This window comes from Bufo gargarizans, chromosome 6 (assembly GCF_014858855.1).
Source record: "Bufo gargarizans isolate SCDJY-AF-19 chromosome 6, ASM1485885v1, whole genome shotgun sequence".
In the NCBI taxonomy this organism is placed as follows: domain Eukaryota; kingdom Metazoa; phylum Chordata; class Amphibia; order Anura; family Bufonidae; genus Bufo; species Bufo gargarizans.
Genome location: NC_058085.1, coordinates 248,204,558 through 248,217,229, shown reverse-complemented (window position 1 = coordinate 248,217,229; position 12,672 = coordinate 248,204,558). Strand labels below are relative to the sequence as shown.

The following is a 12,672-nucleotide window of genomic DNA, read 5'->3' as shown; positions in this document are numbered from 1 at the left end:
CCAGTAACTGATCTCTGACAGAAGTGACACAAACTGATGCTCAAAAAAAGACGGATCAGTTATTTTTGGCGCAAACAGATGCTGAGCATAACTGATGCTCTAAATAACAGATTGTTGTTGTTGGTTTTTTTTGTTTGTTTTTTATCTTCTGACATCAGAAGAGTGGAAAGTTAAATAGTCATGTGAACTCAGCCTTATTTGGAAGTCCTGGTCGGCACACTGGTTTTTACTTAGCAACGTTTCATTTAGTAAAATCGGGGCATAAAAGCCCCAACCCCCACTTATGGACGGGGTTTGTGTTAGCCCTGCACATTTTCGGCCTGGGACGTTGAGACAGTTGGCAACTATGCTGGTTGTAGGTGGTTGGTGCTTTGTGGTAGGACAATATCTGGATCAATATAAACTAAACCACAGCATATTTGATTTACTGGTATCTACAGCAAACACACATAAGGTCGACGCAAGATTTTTTGGTCCATCCTGGACCTTTTTCACGGCCTAGGTAAGTATTTAAAAAACATTCGATCAGTGATACAATAGACAAGAGGACGTACAAGTAAACAGAAGACAGTCATCTATAATGTATAATAAATAAAAATCTAAGATCACATTGTATCATTCATAACAAAGCGCATACAAAGAGTATTTACAAGCCATTAACAGAAAAAAAAAAAAAAAGCATAAATCGGTTATCATCACACAGGCATAGGTGTCTGGAATTTGGATTTCAGCTGCTATGTTCAGCTTCAGGTAGTGGTGACAAAGTCTTAAGTGGCATATTGGGATGACACCGATCATATTTACCTAGGTGAAGTCACAGGAGCAAACTGGAAATGTAAAGTGGGCCATGTTGTAGGAGGGTCCAAATTGAAGGAAGAAGACGGGGCAACAGAAGTGGGCAGGGTCTGCAATACCATAGTGCAGCACAAAATACTGCTGATTGTAGAGGTAGAAAGAATAGGCGGCACTCACCACTGGGATCAGCGATATTCACTGACATAATCGTCATACACAATAAACCCACTGCGACAAATTCCATTCTACACCATGACAGTTTTCACCCACGTAGCGTGAAGCAATCAGTGCCCTATGGGCAGTTTATTAGGCTCAGAAGAATCAACAACACTACTACACTGACGAGGGGTAAGACAAGCAGGGGAACTAAAAGAGAGATTGATCAGAAGGGGCTACGCGGTCAGTGAGCTGGACAAAGCTTTGCATGGAGCACAAATATACACGCAGGAACAGCTTCTTCACAAGGAAGAGATCTAGAAGCAGTAGCGAAGATAGATTCACGTTCACATTTAAGTTCAGTCCGGTTTCGGATCTGATTAGCCAGGTCATCTACAACAACTGGGACATATTGAGGAATGAACCCAAAGATGTAGCCTTTAAGAGATGAAAGACACATTAGTTAGTAGTCGCTTGATTGAGAGCAGGGCTACTAAATGGTTAACCAGTAGAAGACCGGTAGGGAACTATAGATGTGGGGACTGTTCTTTCTGTAGTCACAATCACCAAATAAACATTTCTCACATTTGGAGGGGTTAATCACAGAGTAACACAGTTTATTACCTGCAAGGCGGCTTATGTCGTTTATATTGTCATGTGTCGATGCAGAGCCTTCTACATAAGCAAAACTATAAGACCGATGTTTGAGAGATTCAGGGAGCATTTGAATTCGGTGAGAATGGACAAAGGATGTCCCCACCTCATTGAACATGTACGTACAGCGCATGGAGGAAACATTAGAAATTTGAGTTTTGCGGGCATTGAGGGTGTCCCTCCTATAGCACAGGGAGGTGATAGACACAGAAGGGGGCAAGGTGGATCATCCTCTCAGATGCCGTTGGTGCACTGGGCCTTAATGAGAGGAACGATCTCAGTGCCTTTATCTAATAGCTGAATAGTGCTGGTAGTTTGCTTGAATTATTTATTGTAATAAATGAGAGGTGGTGGTGTTGGTTGCATGTGATGATGCTTAAAAGGGGCGCTGACTCAGCGCCATGATGCCAGTAGCCAGAAGAAGCACAGTTTGCGCTAAACGGCCGTCGCTACTTAGCGTTCTGGGAGATGTGAGTCCGCCCCAGCCCTATTGTGTATGACTATCAGTGATGGCCAGTTCGCAGTGTTCGCCGCCGAACACATGCGATCTGCCATCTTCACTCCCAAGTCTGGCGATGCAGAGGTAAGTCCATACCTGTGCCTGCGCCGCGAGCCGCTCTGAAACACATGCGGTCACCGGCAGCAGGCAGTTCATCGGGCTGTTCTCGGAACTGCCTGCTCCCGGTGACCGCATGTGTTTCAGATTGGCTCGCGGCGCAGGCACAGGTAAGGACTTACCTCTGCATCGCCAGACTTGGGAGTGAAGATGGCAGATCGCATGTGTTCGGCGGCGAACACTGCGAACTGGCCATCACTGATGACGATTATGTCAGTGAATAAAGAAGATTGATGATCCCAGTAGGGAGTGCCGCCTATTCTTTCTACCTCTACAATCAACGGTTTGAGTTGCTGTCTTCTATAAGGCAGAGCACCACGTACACTGCAGTATACAAGGGTCGGGAGACTAAGTCGGGTTGGAGTACGTACCGAGCGGTGCCGTCAGTGGTCTCTCTGTTTTTATGCTTGCACAAAATACTGCTTCAGCAGAACCAAATACCAGAGTGTAGCACAAAATACTGCAATATTTAACGGTATAACTATTGCGTTCAGGAAAGAGTGCGGCCATTGGCCACATGCATAAGTACCCGATGTCCTTACATTAATTCATGCTGATCGCATCAGATCAATTATATACCTGGCCAGTAGCTGTGTGGGGGGCTCGGGCGGCCCCCTGGACATCGGCAGGTGCAGTGTGTGGATCCTGGACTAATTGGGAGCCCTAATGATGTCTGGATTGGAAGTAACATCTCCAGAACCGTTACGCTAAGTATAGGAGATTAGGCTTGAGCGAATCAATCCATTCAAATACTTCAATTTTCATGCTGTTTCCTTACAGCATTAAAATGTATTGGCTCCATGACGCCAAAGTTTAGGTCGGCAGAAATCGCACCAGACTGTGGTTAATTGCTACTGTATGCATATCTTCATACTGAAAAACAATTAAAAATTGTACCAAAGCCCAGTTCGGATTGCTATTTTAAATAGTTTTTCAATACGCAGATATGCATACAGTAGGAATTAACCAAGTCTTGCACGACTTTGGGCGCGAAGAACGTTGGATCCACGGAGCCAATACATTTTAATGCTGTGTGGATACAGCATTAAAATGTAAGTATTTGAACCAATCGACTTTGGATGTATGATCTGAAGGTCAATACGCTCCAGCCTACAGGAGATCCTCAGGGATGTGTTCTCAGTCCACTACTGTCCACTCTACTGAGTCACGACTGTGCAGCAAGGCAAAATTCAAACCATATTGTCCAATTCGCAGACAACATAACCGTGGTGGGTCTCACCAGTAAGAATGACAAGTCAAAGTACAGAGAAGAGGTGGCAAAAGAGATGCACACCGTTCAGTTTTGAAAATTAATGGGGAGAAAACTGAAGTGTTTTACTGCGGCTTCAAGCTCCTGCGAAAGTAGCCTAAGTCTCATTTAACAACTGTTTTGGAGGTATTTGCGCCTGTTGAGTTTTAAGACAAATTCAGAAGTTTTTTTTAACTTTTGCGCCTAATTTCTGTCCATGAGGCTACTTTCACACTAGCGTTCGGGCGGATCCGTTCTGAACGGATCCGCTCATAATAATGCAGACGGAGGCTCCGTTCAGAACGGATCCGTCTGCATTAAAATGGCAAAAAAAAAGCTAAGTGTGAAAATAGCCTCGGACGGATCCGTCCAGACTTTCAATGTAAAGTCAATGGGGGACGGATCCGCTTGAAGATTGAGCCACATTGTGGCATCTTCAAACGGATCCGTCCCCATTGACTTACATTGTAAGTCTGGACGGATCCGCACGGATCCGCACGGCCAGGCGGACACCCGAACGCTGCAAGCAGCGTTCAGCTGTCCGCCTGTCCGTGCGGAGGCGAGCGGAGCGGAGGCTGAACGCCGCCAGACTGATGCAGTGGACACCCGAACGCTAGTGTGAAAGTAGCCTCAGGCTCCTTTCACACTAGCGTTCGCTGGTCCGCTCGTGAGCTCCGTTTGAAGGAGCTCACGAGCGGACCCGAACGCCTCCGTCCAGCCCTGATGCAGTCTGAATGGAGCGGATCCGCTCAGACTGCATCAGTCTGGCGGCGTTCAGCCTCCGCTCCGCTCGCCTCCGCACGGACAGGCGGACAGCTGAACGCTGCTTGCAGCGTTCGGGTGTCCGCCTGGCCGTGCGGATCCGTCCAGACTTACAATGTAAGTCAATGGGGACGGATCCGTTTGAAGATGCCACAATATGGCTCAATCTTCAGGCGGATCCGTCCCCCATTGACTTTACATTGAAAGTCTGGACGGATCCGTACGAGGCTATTTTCACACTTAGCTTTTTTTTTGCTAATATAATGCAGACGGATCCGTTCTGAACGGAGCCTCCGTCTGCATTATTACGATCGGATCCGTTCAGAACGGATCCGATCGAACACTAGTGTGAAAGTAGCCTTATGTAGATGCACTTTATTTTGTGCCAGATTTTATCGTAAAAACAGAGTAATTTCTGCGCCACCCCAGGGCTGGCGTACTTTTCTGTCTATGTTTTGAGTGGTGAGTTGTGCCACAATTTGCCTACTTTCATGAAGACGTGCGCCAAAATTCAGTTCACTTGTGCCACATTTTCATGCGCATATTATTTAGACCTGTTAGACCTGTTTTAGTGAATTTGAACCTGTCTTACAGACTTAGGCCTCATGCACACGGCCGCTGCGGCAGCTGGGACGGATCGAGACCCATTCAACTTGAATGGGTCTGTGATCCGCCCGCACCGTAAAAAAAATAGAACATGTTCTATTTGTTTGCGGTGCGGAGGCATGGACAGAAACACCACGGAAGCACTCCGTAGTGGTTCCGCGCCTCCGTTCGGCCCTGCAGCAATACAGCCACAACCGGGCAACTGCCGTGTGCATGAGGCCTTAAACCAAAAAAGACAATCCAGATTTATTAATGCCTCATTCACACGTCAGTGTTTTGTCAGTGATTTCCATCAGTGATTTTGAGACAAAACCACGAGCGGCTCTTAACACAGAACAGGTGCAGATCTTTCCCTTATACCTTATGTCTGTGGAGGCTCCGGTCCTGGTTTTGGCTCACAATCACTGATGGAAATCACTGATCAAACACTGACGTGTGAATAAGGCTTAAAGAGGACCTTTCACCTAAAAAAAAAAATGTAAACTAAGACCATAGCTTTACTTACATGCCCCCATGAAGTGTTGATCGTTTTTTCTTTTTTCAAACTGTGCCCCCGTTTGTCCGCTATGCCCCCCCGGAATAATTCCCGCCGTCTATGCTAATGAGCCAGCCTCAAATGGGCTGGCTTTAAAAGTTCTCCTCGGCGTGCCTTCTCTCTTCTCCCTGGCACGGAGCGCATCCAATCAGCGCGCTCCGCTCTTAGCCGGATAGACGAAATCGCTCCAGTTCTCTGAAGTCTCGCGAGAACTGGAGCGTCTTCTCCCTGGCTAAGAGCGGAGCGTGCTGATTGGATGCGCTCCGTGCCAGGGAGAAGAGAGAAGGCACGCCGAGGAGAACTTTTAAAGCCAGCCCATTTGAGGCTGGCTCATTAGCATAGACAGCGGGAATTATTCCGGGGGGGCATAGCGGACAAACGGGGGCACAGTTTGAAAAAAGAAAAAACGATCAACACTTCATGGGGGCATGTAAGTAAAGCTATGGTCTTAGTTTACATTTTTTTTTTAGGTGAAAGGTCCTCTTTAAGGTATAATAAATGAGGCAAAAATAAAATACAGACTTTTGCCAATACACCTGTTTGACAGAAGGTGTTCAATTTTATATCTGTTATTCAATCTGTTTAACAGATCCAGTGGTGATTTATCATAGCCCGGTGCCATACACTGGACTATGATAACCAGGTGCCAGCCTGAAGCTGATTTATGATGAGTGGTGGATTGGGAACCTAGTGTAGCCCTGGAAAATAATACCTAAAAGTGGCCCCATATTGTAGGAGGATCTAAATGGACAGCAGGCAGGGTAACAAAAGTAGTGGGGTCAGCAATACCATAGCGCAAAATCTAAAAGCTGTCCCTCTCAGTTGGCCATCAATAGAGGCCATTTTCTCTACTCCTCTCCCAGTTGTCTCTGATTAATATATAAAGCAGGGTGCTTAGGAGGTGAGATGTGGGGCACAGTTGAATTCAGGAGGGCATGTCGCTGGCCGGGTACATGAGTACCAGAATTAAAGAGGTTCTCTGTGCTTTTAATACTGATGACCTATCCTCAGGATAGGTCATCAATATCAGATCGGCGGGGGTCCGACACCCGGCACCCCCACCGATCAGCTGTTTGAAGAGGAGGCGCGCGCCGTGCCAGTGCTTCCTCCTCTTTACTGTTTACCTTCTCGCCGTCGCCTCTGCAGCGGTGAGCAGGTGTAATTACACCTAACCTTCCCATTCATTTCAATGGGATGGATCATTCCCATACACTTGTATAGGAGCGATCCGTCCCATTGAAATCAATGGGACGGCTTGGGTGTAATTACATCTGCTCACTGCTATATTTGTGCACGGATGCTATATGCTTGATCATATGCCTACTTTTAGGTATAAACAGTCCCTCACTACCTCTCCTGGCTTCCATAAGTACCCCCTCGAGGTATCCCCTATTCCGAAATCTCTGGTAATTTCTTCCATTCTCATGTCTTGTGTCTCAGGACCTGACACTATTCTTCTGACCCTCATGAATTGTGATTTGGGGATGTGAACTCTGGTAGTGTAACACACTATTCCTGTCTCCTTGCGATACAGATCAGTGCCCAAACACCCCCCCCTTCCTGTTTCAATATCATCACATCCAGAATTTGAGATATCTCCATGTTCAAACTGTATTTTTAGCATATAATATGCAGAGCGCTTCTCTAGCGATACCCGTTACATGCTACAGTAAAGGAGATCACTATCACCGGATAAGAATAGCTAATATATTTCTGACAGATGGAGAAGGTTTCTGTTAGGCGTCTTTCACACGAGCGAGTATTGCGTGCGGGTGCAATGCGTGATGCAAACTCATTGCGCCCGCACCCATTCATTTCAATGGGTCTGTGTACATGAGCATTGTTTTTTAATGTATCACTTGTGCGTTGTGTGAAAATCGCAGCATGTTCTATAGTCTGCGATTTTGACGCGCAACGCTGGCCCCATAGAAGTGAATGGGGCTGCGTGAAAATCGCATCGGCAAGCAAGTGCGGATGTGATGCGTTTTTCACTGATGGTGGCTAAGAGATGTTGTTTGTAAACATTCCGTTTTTTATCACGCGCGCGCAAAACTTATTAAGTTTTTTCCTGGCTATCTGGTTATTTTCTCCTTCATAACAGCTCATTCATACATGATGCTATTGTGATTCACACGCTGCAGGTTGGGAGCATATCCTATGTAAATGGATGCCACTTTTTCTTCCTCTCTCGGAACTCTCTCAGATGTCAATATAACAATAGCAAAAGTTGGGAGGTCTGCGGTTTCAGCAGGTCACATATTTAGGGTTTTGGTTACCTTTTCAACCACTGAAATCAATAACTCCACTGATATGAGTTACTACCGATTAGCCATTTTGTCAGAGCCCATAGAGCGCTCGGTAGGGAGGTTGCAGCTGCGCTCACCCTCTAGTAACGAACACTCCCTGCGTCCACCAATCACAAGCTCCCTTCTCGAAAGGAAATAACTAGAGCGTCAGTGCTCTGAAAGCACGGAGGCGGGCGGGGGAAATCCTGCAGCCAATCCGAAGGCTAGAAGAACGCCGCCGCTATTGACGTCATTCTCGCCGACGTCCAATCGGAGATGACTAGGCCCGAGAGCTAGTTGAGTGAAGTCCAGAGGAAACGCGAGCCACCGGAGACGACAGCGGAGGAGACAAACCGCCACATATCGCGATAGACTCCCCGATTGTGTGTGGGTGGAGCCTGAGGACGACATCACCACCCCTTACTTGCCGGGTAGGAATAAGAAAGTGATATTAGGGGGCGCAAACCTCCCAGTTGTCAGGTCGACCCGGAATTAAAGCAGCTATCAGGATCCCGGCTACTCCCTATATTGTTAATGTGTCACCTGTACCGACCGCCGGGAGCTGGCTGTGGAAGCCTGAGATGTCCTATGGGTGGCCGTACCCTGCCTGTGTTATCAGATACAGTACCCTGGCATCGCCGCGATCACCTGGCATGGTCTGGTCACTAGGATGTCTGTTACCCATGTCACCATGCTGTGGCCACCCTCGGTGACACCCACCTGCCTTCACTCAATGCATCACCATGGTCACCCACTGCCTTCACCTGGCACGGTCTGGTCACTAGAATCTCTGTAGGATGTCTGTTACCCATGTCACTATGCTGTGGCCACCCTCTGTGGCACCCACCTACCTATACTGCCTGCACTCAATGCATCACCATGGTCACCCCCTGCCTTCACCTGGCATGGTCTGGTCACTAGAATCTCTGTAGGATGTCTGTTACCCATGTCACTATGCTTGGCCACCCTCTGTGGCACCCACCTACCTATACTGCCTGAACTCAATGCATCACCATGGTCACCCACCGCCTTCACCTTGATCTGATCACTGATGTAGAATGGCAGTCACCATGCAGTCTTATCAGATCCATTACCCTGGCAGTGCCAGGATATCACCATGATCATTCACGGCCTTCACCTGGCATGATCTGATCACTCATGTAGGGTGTCCATGCCGTGGCGACTCACAGTGCCATCCCTCATACAGATCCCGTCTTATCAGATCTGTTACTCTGGCAGCGCCTGGATATCCCTGTCATCACTCACCATGGTGGATGCCTGTGCTGTATGTTTTTCTGTAGGGTCTTCTTACAGAGGCGACCTGTGCCAGCGTGTCAGGGTGCTCTCACCTCCTGTCATACACATACCACTAGCGCTGTCATATCCTGGCTGCCCATAGGTCTGGTGTTTTGGTGGTCAGCACTGATGATCTCTGGTCTCATAGGGCACAGTGAACTCTGTAAAAACGTCACTTCTTTTTTTGGAGAATCCTTAAAAAACCCTTGTACAATGATTTAAAACCCTACCTACGCATTTTGGACGTAGTATGACTTGTCCTTAATCATGGTGTAGGCCTGTGATGGCTAACCTCAGCACTGCAGCTGTGGGAAAACTACAACTCCCAAGATGCACACTTGCTTGGCTGTTCTCAGAACTCCGCAGAAATGAATGGAGCATGCTGGGAGTCGTAGTTTTACCACAGCTTGAGTGCCGGAGGTTAGCCATCACTGGTATAGGCCATCAGTATCCGCGGTGGAAATCGGCAGAAAGATGTGACGTTGTGTGCGTTTCAAATCCTCAGGGCATGTCAACTTCTGTTAGGATTTGTCATTGATATTTATTAAATTAAACCTGCAGATCCAGATGGTACTATAAGGGCGGTCCGCACGCCCATGTCGGCCACATCTCCCAGACAGACCCTGACTTACTGCATCGTAGTGATTTATGGTCATCCACATGACAGTATAAGAGACCCGCCATCAGATAGGAACAATCGCGGTCTGGGACCTGCAGCCGACACATGGACAGTGTTCCCCGGACTCGGCACATGGATGTCACCTGTGTAGGCGCTGGTTGCAGTTTTACGAGACGGAAGATTAGATTGTGGACAGCAGTGCTGGGTTAATGGATGCTTCAGTACCTGTAAAAGGGTTTAGCGTGTAATGCTGCGGCGTGACTCATGCGCGTGTCATTGTTCTGCTGTAGGCTATGCTTGTCAGTGCATTCGCTTTCATAAACGGGTCTGGGATGGGTAACTGTTCTGCCCAAAAAATAAAGAAAGATTATACTCGCCCCTGTATACAAATGCCTCCCAGTGTCAGAATATATCACGTGGGGGCTAAAGGGAATCTGTCACCAGTGACCTGTCTGCATAGACCCATAGGCGGAGATTTATCAAACTGGTGTCAAGTAGATCAGCGCCTTCGGAAAAAGAAGGGTGGAATCTGGTTGCTATGGGCAACTAAGCCAGTTCCACATCGTCTGAACAGGGTCTTACAAGAGTCAGCTCTGAGATGGGGACTGTAAGAAGCTGGACTTCTCTCCTAGAAGTAACACTAGAGCCCCCTACTCAATCACACAATAAAAAGCTCGCCTGCACACAGCTCTGGAGATGGCAAAGAAAAGTGGTTTCAAAGGTTTTTATTCTTTTAAATGTATTGAAGCTACAGGTGAAACTCGCGAAATTAGAATATCGTGCAAAAGTCCATTTATTTTAGTAATGCAAATGAAAAGGAATTGCATTAATGCAGCTTAAAATTAGAGGCTCAATATTCTAGGCTCAAAGTCCCACACTCTAGTCAGCTTATTAATCCATACCCCCTGAGCAAAGGGGACCTCAAAATTGTGACTTTGGGGTTTCATGAGCTGTAAGCCATAATCATCCAAATTATAGCAAATAAAGGCTTGAAATATCTCGCTTTGCATGTAATGAGTCTATCTCGTGTGTTAGTTTCACCTTTTAAGTTGCATTACTGAAATAAATGAACTTTGCACAATATTCTAATTTTTCGAGTTTCACCTGTATACAAGCTATAAAAATATGGTAACGCTGTAATCGTATCAACCCGCAGAATGAGGATGTCGGCATTTTTCTGCACAGTAAACACTGTAAAAACAAAACAAATAAAAACTGCGCGATTTTCCTTTTTTTTTTTTTACACGTGGTATCGAATGGTATCAACTAGTATCGCAATACTTTTTTATGGTATCGAAACCGAATCAAAATTTTGGTATCAAAACAACCCTAGTGTGTACTATAGAGCCGTATCTCCAGGCTCATTGGACTTTGCCATTGTTTTGCTTCTAAATTAAACTAAAGTGTAAATATTTAGGAGCCAAGTGATATTTATTGGTGCCAAATGTGCTGATTGGCTGTTGGCAGCAGTGGTTACATTAGGCTGGGGACTGCCTGGCGGCACTGTATACGGTGGGCTGGGGACTGCCTGGCGGCACTGTACACGGTGGGCTGGGGACTGCCTGGCGGCACTGTACACGGTGGGCTGGGGACTGCCTGGCGGCACTGTACACGGTGGGCTGGGGACTGCCTGGCGGCACTGTACACGGTGGGCTGGGGACTGCCTGGCGGCACTGTACACGGTGGGCTGGGGACTGCCTGGCGGCACTGTACACGGTGGGCTGGGGACTGCCTGGCGGCACTGTACACGGTGGGCTGGGGACTGCCTGGCGGCACTGTACACGGTGGGCTGGGGACTGCCTGGCGGCAGTGTACACGGTGGGCTGGGGACTGCCTGGCGGCAGTGTACACGGTGGGCTGGGGACTGCCTGGCGGCAGTGTACACGGTGGGCTGGGGACTGCCTGGCGGCAGTGTATACGGTGGGCTGGGGACTGGCCATTGGCATCTCCTGACATGAACTGGGTGTTGCTATTTTTCTTGCTAAGGGGGTGTGTCCCTACGTAGTCTGACACTGACAGCACTAATGGGACAGTCTGAGAGTGCAGGGACACACCCCAGCTGGAAACATCCAGTTGGTAATTTCTTCATAAATGTTATAAAATCCTTTAGTCTGCAGGTCAGTATGATTTCAGCAATGAAAAATTATGTTTTACTAGTTATGACCTTTGGAAGAAAGTTTCTTTGCATCGCCATATACTGACACCCCAAAATGTTTTATATTTCCATCTGCAGAACTGTATGAGGGCTTGTATTTTTGGAGGGCACCTGTAGTTGGTATTAGTGCCATTTTTTTTCCATTAGTGTCCACCGTGCAGTATAAATATTTTTATAAAACACCTGCAAAAATAGCCGTAAAAAAAAAATCACAAGGGTACCCCCATATTCATAACAGAAAACATAAAGGATTCACAAGGAAAAGAGGCTATATACCCTTGCTTTAAAAAAAAGGTTATTAGAAGCATCAAAATAACATCAGCTTACAAAGAGAAAATTTAGGCGATAACTCCTAAAAAGCTGTACCAAGAAGAACCACGCCCAGCAAATAATATTGGCCCCCCAAAAGAGTGTAATAACATACTAAAAAGAGGGGGGGATTTATAAGGAAAACAAAGGGCCCAGGGCTCAACGTGTATTATAGCAGTGTGCCACTGCATCCACACAAATAGGATCATCATATATATATTATTATGTTCATAATATGAAAAAATACAAAAAATAACAATAGACCGTACCACTTGTAAGCAATATCACATGTCTTGGAATACAGTACCCCTAAAACGGAACCAGTGTACTAGTAACAGTTCTTTGTAAGTTTTGTGTTATTTTTATAATTCTTGGACATTTTGGAACGTTTTCATTATTTATAGTATTCTATAGTTTGTGGGATTTTTATTGTTATTTTTACTGGCTTCCTATTAACCCCTAAAACCAGGCCTATTTTAATTTTTTCTTTTTTTTCTTCTCCATGTACCAACAGCCATAACTTTTAGATTTCTTTTCCGTTCACATATCCATATGAGGGCTTATTTTTTGCGGGACAAGATGCATTTTTTAATGCCACCATTTAATTTACTATGTTTTGTATTGGAAAACGGGAA

General features: G+C 46.5%; 1 protein-coding gene across 2 annotated transcripts in view; it reads left to right on the top strand.

Moving 5' to 3' along the window:
- The first annotated feature begins 7,933 nt into the window (after positions 1 to 7,933).
- The window catches only part of ZDHHC5 (zinc finger DHHC-type palmitoyltransferase 5), a 50,797-nt gene continuing 46,058 nt past the window's right edge, over positions 7,934 to 12,672 (top strand). For both annotated transcript variants that reach the window (XM_044298585.1, XM_044298584.1), the window contains exon 1: positions 7,934 to 8,089. The gene's annotated coding sequence lies outside the window, so the exon portion shown is untranslated. The remainder of the gene's footprint in view (positions 8,090 to 12,672) is intronic.